This window comes from Rhineura floridana, chromosome 9 (genome assembly GCF_030035675.1).
Source record: "Rhineura floridana isolate rRhiFlo1 chromosome 9, rRhiFlo1.hap2, whole genome shotgun sequence".
NCBI classification, from domain to species: Eukaryota; Metazoa; Chordata; class Lepidosauria; order Squamata; family Rhineuridae; genus Rhineura; species Rhineura floridana.
Window position 1 is genome coordinate 9,922,506 of NC_084488.1, and position 13,029 is coordinate 9,935,534.

At 43.5% G+C, this 13,029-nt stretch overlaps 1 protein-coding gene across 4 annotated transcripts in view; it reads right to left on the reverse strand.

Moving 5' to 3' along the window:
* KCNIP4 (potassium voltage-gated channel interacting protein 4) overlaps positions 1-13,029 on the reverse strand; it is a 676,014-nt gene that overhangs the window by 124,492 nt on the left and 538,493 nt on the right. Inside the window, exon 1 of one of the 4 annotated variants that reach the window (XM_061583685.1) lies at positions 11,364-11,433. The exons of the other annotated variants lie outside the window; for them this stretch is intronic. The gene's annotated coding sequence lies outside the window, so the exon portion shown is untranslated. Of the gene's footprint in view, positions 1-11,363; positions 11,434-13,029 lie in introns of those variants that run through there. 4 annotated transcript variants of the gene reach the window in all.

The following is a 13,029-nucleotide window of genomic DNA, read 5'->3' on the forward strand; positions in this document are numbered from 1 at the left end:
ATTTCACTGATTGTAATTTAATCTTATTTATTAATTAAATTTATATCCCACCCTTCCAGAATACATCCAAGAGCAAACTTTCAGCCTTGCTGAGAATTTTGTTCCCTTCCACTTAAGTCTTTTTGCTTGCCCCTACTGAAATCTTGAAATGGCACTCCTGCATAAAAAACTAAATTTAAAAAGTGTTGACCCTTTCACCGTAACAGCAAGTTGAAAAATGAAGTATTTGGTGCAAAAGGTAGCAGCATCCTGACAGAGAAACTATAACAATAGGTCAAAGATCAAACCTGAAGTCATCCTTTTATCAACACCTCACCAAGAATTATTCACAGAGAGCAGTTGCTTCTATGAGGGCCACGGAATTAATTAGAAGTTATCATCCATAATGCAGTGGAAAGTTCCTGACTCAGGGACTTCAACAAATTGATTTCATATCACCCTGACTCCTGGCAGCTGTTTTCCATGACACATCCTTCTAAGAGGTTACATTAAGATGGCCTTAAATTACAGATGAGATTATGTGTAGTGGCAAAACAGACAGATCTATGGTGTCACATTTTATTACCTTGTCAGCTTTAATGAAAAGAACACTGTTCATTCACTTTTTGGAAACAAAAAAATATTCCAGATTAAAACAGGCATAGAAGACATCTCTCTGTTGAAATAAATACATAATTTAGTAGGCCTTGCAGGTAGACTAACAAATTCTCATGACTAAAGCTGTGCAGCTAAAGCCAATCTTAAATAGATTAAAGTAGAATGACAGAATCATAGATTTGAAGGGGACCTTGTAGCCCATCTAATTCAATCCCTTGCTTGATTCAAGAATCATTGATGAGCACTCAGTTTGACCCTGTTTCAGTAATAAACAATAACTGCAGGAACAGAATGCTGTGCTAGATAGGGCTTTAGAAAAGGATTGTGTTTTTACATTCTTAAAATCATCTCTTCGTAGGTGGAGGTGGGAGAAGGACACCTCTTCCCCTTCACCAGACACCTCTTTCCCCCCTCATCATATGATTGTTGCTGTCAAAACTATAAGTCCTAAACATGAAGTTTGGGCCAGCACAGAATATCCAGTCCCAAAGTAGAGTGCTCACAGGCAGCTGTTGTGTGCAAGATCTCTAAAATCTGATCTCAGTCTTCAAATACATAATACTGTCATGTCTCTCTGAACTGGCAAGAAAATACTGGCATTATGAGATCAGGAAAACATACCTTGTCAGAGCAGTAGATAGTAGTCCTTGAGGTGCAAAGCAGGACTTTGAAACAGATATTTCTGATCAATATTTCTCTCATCAGCCTTAGAACATTGTTTGAAAAAATACTTGGGTAAGGGAAAATGCAGACCTAATAGTGCAATCTTATACATCAGGAGTGGACAAGCTTTTTCAGTGTGAGGGCTGCATTCGTTTGTGGACAGGCTCTTGGGGGGCACATGCTGGTAGGGAGACACCAGAGGCAAAAAGTGGATGGAGCAATAGCTGTAGCCTGGGAAGAGGTGTGGCCTAGGCAAAGTCCCAAGGGCCAGATAGAGAGGCCTGGAGACCTACATTTGGCCCCCGGGCCTGAAGTTGCACACTCCTGCTATACATGTTTACTCTGACATAAATCTCACTGTGTTAAATGGGGCTACACCTTAGAAAATATGTTTAGTATTGCAACTTTGTTCATGCAAACAACAGGAGAAGGCTCTCCCCTCCATGCCTTTTTTGTGGGCTTCTCAGAAGCATCCGCCAAAAGGGTACCACTCTTACTATCAGCCCAACTGCACTTCCAGCTGAGCCGACTCTTTGCCAGCACTTTGTTGACCATCTTGGCTGACCCACTGGCCTTTAAGGGTGGTATTGTATAAACGTTGATGAAATAATTTACAAGAAGGGGAAAATGTGACTGAAATGAGATACAGTTCCAAGTTTTATGAAGATTAGGCATTATGAAGCATCACCCTGGAGTCATATGGCATTTGTATTTACAACCAAAATAATAAAAGAACAAGTGATTTCAAATGTCACAGCTGATATCTTTTGTGATGAATTAAAAGAGTAATATCAAAAGTTCACATTATATTTTACCTCACTCATAAAAATGTCACTGTTATGCTACTCCCAGTTGATTTGTTACTGCGGTCTTTTGGCATTCTCTGATCTTTTCTTACTAGTTGGCAGACATTGCAATAATCTGATGTAAACCATTAGCAATCTCTAGTTACCAATCACTATGAAATTGGCAAAGTGCTGTATGATTTTTAAATTCTTTATTTAAAAGTGGGTATAATTTTAATATTTATATCCTACTCTTATGCAGACAGGGATCAATTATGGATGGCAACCTGCTGAAGACTATGGTCCACAGGTGAAGGGTGCAATAACTTAGATGTGCAGGGCTGGTCCACCCATTAGCCACAATGAGACTATTGCCTCGGTTGGCAGAGTGGGAAGGGTAGCAAATCTGCACATCCTTTCCCAAGTCCCCCCCAACGTCTAATACACTAGGCAGGGCTGGTTCCAAAGGGCGGCCAGGTTGGGCACTGGCCCGAGGGCCCGCAGCTCTAGGAGCCCCTGGGGGGGCCCTGAGGGGCCCTCCGCTCCCCTTCCATGATCCCACGGATCGCAAGACAAGCTTCCGAGCCGCCCGCCATCCCCCGCTCTTCACCTACCTTTCTCTGCTGTTCGCGCAGGGTTGCCATCAATAAAAATAGCAGCCGAGGTTTCCGTAAGGAACTGAAGCCTCTTCCGCCATCTTGGTTGATGGCAGCAATGCGCACGCTGCATGCCATCAACCAAGATGGCAGCAAAGGCTTCAGTCTCTTACGGAAACCTTGGCCACCATTTTTATTGATGGCAACCCTGCGCAAACAGCAGAGAAAGGTAGGTGAAGCGCTGGGGATGGCGGGGGATGGCAGGCGGTTCAGAAGCTCATCTTGTGATCCGCGGGATCGCGGAAGGGAAGCAGAGGGGCCCAGGGCAGGCTGATGCCCAAGGGGCCCCGCATTCCTGGAGCCGGCCCTGACACTAGGGCCCCATCTACACTATACACTTAAAGCAGCTTGGCTTTCCCCAAAGTATCCTGGGAAATGTCATTTATTAAGGGTGCTGGAAGTTGTTAGGAGACCCCTATTTTCCTCATATGTTTTAACATAGAACTCCATTTTAACATAGAACATGTTGCTTCTTTATTCTTATTGCATTAATTTGCTATATTCTGTTATTTGCTATATTCTATTATACAACCATTCTTCCAGACTGAAGAGTGGGATATTAAATATTTCAAGCAAAATAAATATATCTAAACTGGAACAATGTTGTAATGTATTTTTAAAAAATAGTTTTATATTGTTTTAAATTTTTAAATTGTGTTTTAAATTGTTTTTAAAAATATGTGTTTTCAATTGTATTTGTTTAAATGTTTTTAGTTACTGTAAACTACCCAGAGAGCTTTGGCTATGGGGCGGTGTATAAGTACAATAAATAAATAAATAAATAAAATACAGCTACAGTTCTCAGAGCGGTTTAACAGTCAATCCTTCTGCCCAGGCAGCTGGGGCTGGTGGGTCTGTTAGTGGGGCAGTGAACCAGCTTTGGGTTTTAGTCCAATCTGTCTAAGGTGCTTTCAGCACCTTAGACAGTTACTTGGAAGTTTGGACTAAAACCTGGAGCACATTCACTGCCACACTGACATAAGACCCACCAGCCTCCACTGTTCCCAGAGAACCCTGAGAATTATAGCTCTGTGTAGCTTTTTCAGACAGCCCCCCTTCCCCCATTCCAGTTTGAGCTACTGAAGGCTAAAATGGGAGTGCAGGGACTGTCTGAAATCCATTTACAAACAGCAAAAGTGCTCTATGTAGCAACCATGTGCTTCTCCTGTAAATAAACATCAGCACAGGCAGGCCATGGAGGGGAGTGCAGAAACAGTCTCCTTTGTCCTGTCCTGCAACTGCCTACTTGCTTATTTAAAGGAGAAGCATGGTGCTGATACAAACTGCAAAGAGCACTTTTGCTGTTTGCAAAACTCAGGCAGCCTGCTTCTGTTGAGCCTCAGTCCAGAGGCTAAAACAGGAGTGCAGGGGCTGTCTGAAAGCCACTTACAAACAGCAAAATCACTCTTTGAAGAAGCCCCATGCTTCTCTTTCAAACAAACATCTGAGCAGGGCAGAGGCAGGTGCTCTTGCACTCAGTGCTCTTGCACTCGGGTCCTGCTTGCGGGCTTCCCCCAGGCACCTGGTTGGCCACTGTGAGAACAGGATGCTGGACTAGATGGGCCACTGGCCTGATCCAGCAGGCTCTTCTTATGTTCTTATGTGCTATTTAAGAAGAAGTGTAAGGCTGCTTCACACAGCACTTTTGCAAAGGTCTTTCAAACAGCACCCCCCATTTGAGCCTTCTGGAGGCTAAAACGGGGGTATGGGGGCTGTCTGAAAACCCTTTCCAAACAACAAAAGTGTTTTCAAGCCCTTGCAGGTTCCCAAGTGTCCAATAGCCAACTGGCTTATCTCATGCTTGAAATCCCATGTAAGGTATTTTGAGAGGTGGGCCACCTGTCAATCATGCCAAATGCCATGCCCACCTGTCAGATTTGACCTACAAGGCCAATCCTGATAAGGATCTGGCCTGTGAAATCAAAAGGTTCCTAACCCTGTTCTACAGTTCTGTACAGTAGCCTGTTTTAAAATAATTTTATCTAAATAAGTTACATTTCCCACGGTCTGTATACCCTCGGGACCTTCTCCTACCAAGGACTGAAGAGGGTGGCTCAGTGCCAAGCATCTTCACCAAAACTTTAACAAGCACTTCAAAAGCTTCTCAAACTTCAGAGGTAGACTCATATTCTGCCATTCATGCAGTGTGTAGAATGGGCTGGCCTGCTGAAGAATAAATGAGTATGGCAAAAAAACACAAAAGAGCTTTCATCAACCTCTTACAGGAGTGGGCATGGAGGGCTGCTCAAGCAGATATTTTTGGTGTGAGAATTAAGGTACTTTAAGTAGAGAAGAGTATCTCTGCTTTGATGATGATTTTGAATTATCACCCACCCTTCACAACAATTTGAAACCCAACATTTAAAGCCATTTAAAACCAACTACAATCACAAGAAGAAGGTGGGTTCTCAAAGTATACATTTCAAATGTCAAAGGTCAGGGTAAAGGGGTGCACTGTTAGAATATGATGAAAACTGTGTGATGGTGCCAGATGCATTCCTTTATGTGTGAAATGTTAGAGGAGGAGGAGGAGTAACAACAACAACAACAATTTATTAATTATTTCCGTAATATCCCAGACCACGATAAGGTCTCTGCTGAAAAGGGTTGTTGAAAGAGGAAGGTCTTCAGTAGGACCAAAAAATATAACAGAGATGGTGCCAGTCTAATATTTAAGGGGAAGGAATTTCAAAGGGGAGGTGCCACGACACCAAAGGTCCACTTCCTACATTGTGTGGAACAGACCTCCTGATAAGATAGTATCTGCAGGGGCCCCTCACTTGCAGAGCACAGTGATCAACTAGGTATATAAGGGGTAAGACTATATTTCAGATATCCTGGGCCAAGTTGTATTGACCTGTATACACCAAAACCAGCACAATGAATTTGGACTGCTGGCTAATGGGCAGTCAGTGCAATTATTTCAGCAGCAGGATACCATGTTGGCAATATTCTGCCTCAGTGAGCTGTCACGCTACCACATTTTGCACCAGCTGCACCTTGTGGACCAACTTCATGGGCAGCCCCACACACAGCACTTTATTGGTTTATTTATTATTTGATTTATATCCCACCCTTCCTCCCAGCAGGAGCCCAGGGCAGCATTACCATAATCCAGCCTGGAGGTTACCAGTGGATGAACAACAGTGGTCAGGTATCCCAGTCTAGAAATGGTCACCGCTGTCTTACCCGCCAAAGCTGGTAAAAGGCATTCCTAGTCACTGAGGTCACCTGGGCCTCTAGCGACAAAGATTTATTTATATTTTATTTATTTATTATTTGATTTATATCCTGCCCTTCCTCCCAGCAGGAGCCCAGGATCCAGAAGGATCCAGAAGCACCCTCAGACTATGAACCTGCTCTTTCAGAGGGAGTACGATTCCATACAAAACAGGCAATTGACCAATTATCTGGACTGGGGAACCACTTACCCACAGCACCTCCATCTTGCTAGGATTCAAAGTTAGTTTGTTGGCCCTCATCCAGCTCACCATCAAGTCCAGGCACTGGTCTAGCGCTTGCATGATCTCTCTTGATTCAGACGTTACAGAGAAACAGAGTCATGCATCATCAGTGTACTGCTGACATCTCACCCTAAATCTCCTGCTGACCACTCCCAATGACTTCATCTAGCTGTTAAACACCATGGGGGACAAGATGGTACCCTGTGGCACCCCACAGCCCAACTGCCAGGGGGCTGAAAGTCAGTCACCCAATGCTATTCTCTGAAACCGACCCCAGAGATAGGAATGCAACCACTGTAAAACAGTGCCTCTGACACCCATCTCACCAAGTCAGCTCAGAAGGATACCATGGTCAATGGTATCAAAAGCCACTGAGAGGGTCAAACTCCCCCTGTCCTTCTCCCGATAAAGGTCATCCATCAGGGCAACCAAGGCCAATACAGTCCTATAACCAGGCCTGAACCCAGATTGGAATTGGTCATGATAATCTGTGTCATCCAAAAGTACTTGCAATTGCTGCACTACGATCCTCTCTATCACCTTCCCTAAAAAAGGTGGTATTTGCGACCGGGCGAATTAGTTGTCACAAACCAATGGGTTCAGTATGTGCTTTTTCAGGAGTGGCTGGATCACCGCCTGTTTCAGGGTGGCTGAAACCATTCCCTCCCACAATGATGCATTGACCACATCCTGGATCCACTTGGTCATACCCCCTCAGCAAGCTTTACTAAGCCAATAGGGCACAAGGGTCAAGAGAACACTTTGCTGGCCGCATCGTCGCAAGCACCTTGTCCAAATCATCAGGCTGCATCAACTGAAACTGATCCCCAAAATTTGAAGCAGATGTTGCAGTGGACACCTTACTGAGGACTACAGTAGATGTGGGTTGCTATAGAGGTAAGCAACTTTACTCTTTAAGTGTCTTGCAAACAATTCACAGTGGGCTTCTAAAGAGTCTAAAGCTCCATTTCCTGGAGTTGATGTTAGCAGGCCCCAAACAATATGAAAAGCATCACTGGATGGCTACTCGAGGTTGTAATGGAGGCAGAGAAGTGGGACTTCTTCACCAGTCTTGCCACCACACAGTAGGCACCGTCATGTTGTTTCCTCGTGCCCAATCAGCCTCCCAACACATCTTTTGCCACTTGCACTGTAAGCCATTGTCCACTGTTTCATTGCCCTTAGCTCACTGGTGTACCAAGGTGCAGTCCAGGCTCCACAATGCCAAAGAGGTCACTCAGAAGCAACCGTATCAAAAGCCTGACACTTTTTATTGTTCCACAGAATGACAAGGTCTTCAACAGAGTCATCTGCTCTATCTACTGGAAACTCCCCCAGAGCATTCAGGAATCCAGTGGATTCCATTAGTCTCTGGGGGCGGACCTCCTTAATCTGTCTACCACCCCTGCAGAGGAGAATCAGAGCCAGAAGTCCAAACTTCACCAGGAAGTAGTCTGACCATGACCGTGGAGTAACATTCACCACCCCCTATCTCCAGACCACTCCTTCCTCCATCTGGACCAACAAAGCAAATAGAGGGTGTCCCTGCCCTATGTGTCGGACCACTGACAACTTGAGACAGCCACATGGTCATCATGGAGGCCATAAATCCCAAGCCGGAACACTAGAGGCAACCTCAGCATGGATACTGAATTCACGCAGAACTATCATTCTGAGCTCCTCCAACACCACAGCTGAGATGGCCACTGCCAGTTTGGTCAGAGAAACTGCTGGGCAGCTGTGTGGATAGTACACCAGCAGCAACTCTAGTTTACTATCTCCTTGGCCTGACACCAGGTGTAGGCCCTCACAGCCAGCTCCAAGACACAGTGGTTTCCTGGTGACAGAGATGGAAGTTCTGTGGACCACAACAACTCCTCCCCCCACACACATCCCTGAAGCCTGTACTGGTGTTGCAAAGAGTATCCAGGTGGGCAAAGCTGGGTCAGATCAACTCCTCCCAGCTCACCCACCCAGGTCTTGGTAATGCACACCAGATCGGCACCCTTATCCATGATCAAGTCATAGATGAGTATGGTGTTATTGTGTACCGATCTGGCATTAAACAACAGCACACACAGACCAGTGGACACAGCAGATGAGCAATCAGCAACCCATCCATGGGAGGAGTGGGAGCAAGGAACAAGGTGTAGATAGCCTTGCCCTCATCTTCCATAGTAGCCCATCACTTCCCCATGGGTATACCTCCGTCTACCCATGATCACTGAAATTGGGGCGGCATCTCTCATGTTCCCCCTTCTCAAGACTCCTTCTAAACACATTGTAATGAAAGTTCCCTTAATGATTAGTGAATATAACACCGCTAGAGTATTAATGTGAGATATGATTGACTCATAACTCTAGCTAGAACAAGGGTAGTGCAAGCTAACTTTGAGCTTTACTGACTGAAATAAGTCATTTGCCTTCCCATGACTATACCTCCCTCTAACCATGATAACTGAAATTGGGGTGGCATCACCCATGTCCCTTCTTCCCTCCTAAACGCATGATATAAACACCAACAAAACCTAACAGAACCAGTTATCCCTGTATGCCTGTGGCAGAATTGGGAACAGTATTACTAGGACTATGCCAGACCCTCCAAATATGTTTCACACAGGGCACATCTACTCCTGCCCCCCATCTCACATCCAGGAAGGGCCAGCCTTCTGCCAGTTGAACTCTGAAAGCATCTGGCAGCTTTCTCTCATCCAGTGCAGGAACACACATGCACCTTACACCCTCCCTACTACCAACTTCCTCCAGTTTTGTAAAAATAATAAAGAACAGAACGGATTAGCACCCTTGCACTTGGGATTCCCTAAGGGTCTCTCCAAGGAGCAATCCCCTTCTGTGGCAAACCCGTCGCAGCAGATCTGCCATCCATGGGCTGCCGGGCTTTTATGCCTCTTGACCCAGGCAGGATCTGATGCAAGAGACTGCAAGATTAAGTCAGAGCTTGGAAGTAACTAGTTACAAGTAACAAATTACTTGTAATTCATTACTTTTTTGAGTCACGAGTGGGTAATTCCTTTACATTTTGATTGTAATAGAACTAGGAGTGATTTTACTACTTTTGTGGAGTAATTGTAACGTTTCCAGAATTACTTTTGGGCATTACTTGGGGGGGAGCAGGGGAAGTCTTCTGCTCCTCTGATTTGTGGATGAAAATCATGTGCCTCAAACTGGGCTTCTGTACAGTGTCGCTCTTTCCTCATGCTCTGTGGATGGGTAGGAGGCGACGAAGGAGGAGGCAGAGAGTGAGACGGGGTGGAGTGGAGAAAACAAGTATTTTAAAAAACAGATAGTAGTGGTGAAGAATGGAGTGGAGGGAAAAAGGATCCAGAGGTCAAGAACATGGATAAAGGAGAAGGAGACAGCAGCCGAATGGAGATAAAGAACCGTGGAGGTGAAAGATGACAACATGTGTGTTTGTTTGTGTGTGTGTGTGTGTTTTGCACTTGGCACACAAAGTGGCCTCCACCACCGTCTCTGGCTACTGTGCTGCATTTGCAGTATTTTAACTTTTTTGCATCTCAGGGGATCCCTCCCCACCACCATTGCTATCGTATGAATTAAAATAATTATTCTACTACCTCTGTATGTGTTTGTTTATTTTTAATGTTGTTTTAGGCTACTCAGATGTGCAGCAGCCAAGGCCAGCACCTTGTAGGCGTTTTTTTCTAAGTAACTGGAATGTAATTGTAGTGATTACTTTGGAGGAAAAGTAAAGTAATCAGTTACTTTCAGAGCAATTGTAATTGTAACAGTAATTACTACTTTTTTGGGGCCATGTAACTGTAACTGTAATTTATTACTTTTTAAAAGTAATCTTCCAAGCTCTGGATTAAGTGCAGTCTCTCTCTGGATTCAGGGTCTGGCAAGGGGTCCCAGTCCTTTCAGCACTTACCAAGGTCATTTGTCTCAACAGACAGTGATAGACTGTGTAATGCTGGACAGCAACAGGGTTTTTGAAAATTTCCTCATCTGGGGAAAGGCCATAGCTCAGTGGCAGAAGGTCCCAGGTCCAATCCTCAACATTTCCAAGTAGGGCTGGGAATGCCCTGTCTGAAATCATGGAGAGCTGCTGCCAGTCAGTGTAGATAATGGTGAGCTAAAAGGAGCAGTGGCCTGACTCAGTATAAGGCAGCATCCTATGCAGGGGTATAGTTGTCCGGGGTCTCAGGGAGTCTTAGACACCTTACTTTTTTGGGAGCAGGGTCCCTATGTCTCTGTTGTCCTATCAGCAATCAGCATGAAAGGGGAACATGTTAGCCATTGAGAACAGTCTTATAACATGCTCCCTTGTCCTTTCCTGGTGATTGGAGCCAATCAGAGTGGAAGGAGGTGAGTCAGCCACTGAGAGGACTCTTTTCAGTAGCTAACACTCTCCCATTTTATGCTTATTGGCTCCTAGGGACATCTGTTGTTGTGGGAGAAGGCATTAAGAAGGATCTCATTCTCAACACAGCAGCAAAAAAGGGCTCCTGGCTTTGACTATCATGAAGGGACCCTGCACTTCTGAATTTGCCACTACACTACTGTTCCTATATTCCTAAACATGGCCTGACAATGGGACAATCCTATATCTTCACTTATGAGCAATTTTAAATAATGTCTGTGTCTAAGAAGCAGGATCATCACTCTCTCCATACCAGTGGACACTATGCTAAAGCATGTTTAGCATTATAATCCAGGCCTACTCTTTGCAAATAGGCACAAGATGAGGCAATGGAAAGCCAGATAATAGGTAAGCCATGGTTATTTGGCACGTTCTTCATTGCTCATTCTCCATTAAGATTGGATTGTATGAGGGGCTGCCATTGAAGTTAGTCTGGAAGCTGTAGCTAGAGCAGAATATCATCATCATCATGGTTTATTTGTATGCCACCTTTACATAGTAATTTATGCTCAAGGTGGCTCACAACAAGAAAGTTACATAATTCACTGTTACAAAACAAAATTCAAATAGTCAAACAATAAGTTTAAAAAATATTAAGAAACATACAATAAACTGAAACAATACCATTACAATTGATACTAAGGTCCAAATACAAAAATATAGTCCCCATAACAGCCAAATTATTGTCCCGCAGAATTAAACTTCGCCCCAAGCAGAAGTTCCTGAACAACACCCCACAGAATATTGTTCTTAGGCTGTTAGGTGGAACACCTAGATAGCATAATTCGACACTGACCCTCAGTTCTGCAGTGGAAGCCTGTGAGCCCAGTTCGAGGTAATGGTACTGATGTGCAAAACCTCCAATGGCTTAGGACCAAATACTTATATGAGCTCTTCCCCCCTCCCCCCAATGCCAGCCCATGCTCTGAAATTAGTAGAGGCTCTGCTTCTGATCCTGTCAACAGCTACAATCCATGGAGCAGTGGTTGGAGACAGGGCCTTCTTAGAGGTGGCACCCCCCAGGGAAGTCCCCCATACTGTTAACATTTAGGCACCAATTACAAACTTATTTGTTCACCTGGACATTTGCACCATAAACACCCTCTGGGATTCAACCATTCTGTTAGTGTGTGTATGTGTGAGTTAGGCATGGGTGAGAATTTCGATAGAGTTTGTATTTTAAGCAGAATTTATCAAATTCACACTTTCCAAATCAGTATGAGAATTGAAACACAGCCATCCTTAGAAATTCACATTTATTAGAATTTTGTGATGCAGTTTGCCAACTAAACAATATTTACAAAAACACATATATGAGGGGAAAGTGTGCCTAAAAATGAATATGAGTGAAAATAACATGCAAAAATGCATTAGAGATAATGATAAATCGCTTGCAAAAATGTGTTTATTAGGAAAAATTCACACTAACATGTTGGAGAATTTTGATGAGGATTTTTTTTAAAAAAAAATGCAAATTGCTGCAGAAATGGGGAGACCTGAATTTAAGATTGGAAAAATGAGAGACAGAGAACTGAAATTGACAGCTCTTTCCATCCCTAGGGTGTGTGAGTGTTGTAATGTTTAGATGTTTTAATTAATGATTGTGCAAATATGTTGTGCACCACCCTCGGCATCCTTAGAAGGAATAGTGATATACAAATGAAACAAATAATAATACAACAATTAAAGAAGAACTGAGGAACAAAAATATCCATTAAAATATGAATGAGACTATTGTGGTACAAATAGTAGGCAATCCTTCATTTTGTTGCACTAACAATAAAAAGAAAAAAAGATAAACTTTTAGCTCCAAATTGCTTTGTATTTCACTTAATGTCATACATGCTTATGTGAGCCAATATACACGTTTTCAGTTATTAATACTGTATTCCTTTGTGATTTAGAGAAAAATAAATACTTATTTCTTTGGATGTAGCAGATGAGAAAAGCAGTTCACTGGGATCACACTTGGACTTTTTCCATTTTATAATGTTTCTTCTCAGTGCTAAGAAAACCTAATTTCCTTACAGGATGTGTGTTATCATCCATCACGACCCTTTTGTGTTGGATGCTCACTAATGCTGTTCATAACAGCTTGCAGTGATAAGATTGCCATGTTGTGATGTCGCAATATTTAACAGATGGCTGGTGACTAATCAAACAATATCACGTGAGGAACAATATCACTGGTTTATTTTGGACTTTCAGTATCACCTACTTCGTTGTCCTATTCAGGATCCTAACGTATTCAGGATTTCAGCTCATTTCATTATATGACATCTCAGCAAATGACTCTGTTTAGGGCTGCGCTGTGGCTATAGTTGGTGGGCATTTATCTATCCCTAAACCTGTCCTGCCCCCTGCAGACCTGCCAAAGTCTGTCTTTCAGAAGTTTCAAAAGCCATTTTCTCTCGCTTTTGACAGTGATGGTTAAAATTCAGAAAGCTGGATTTTGAAATTGG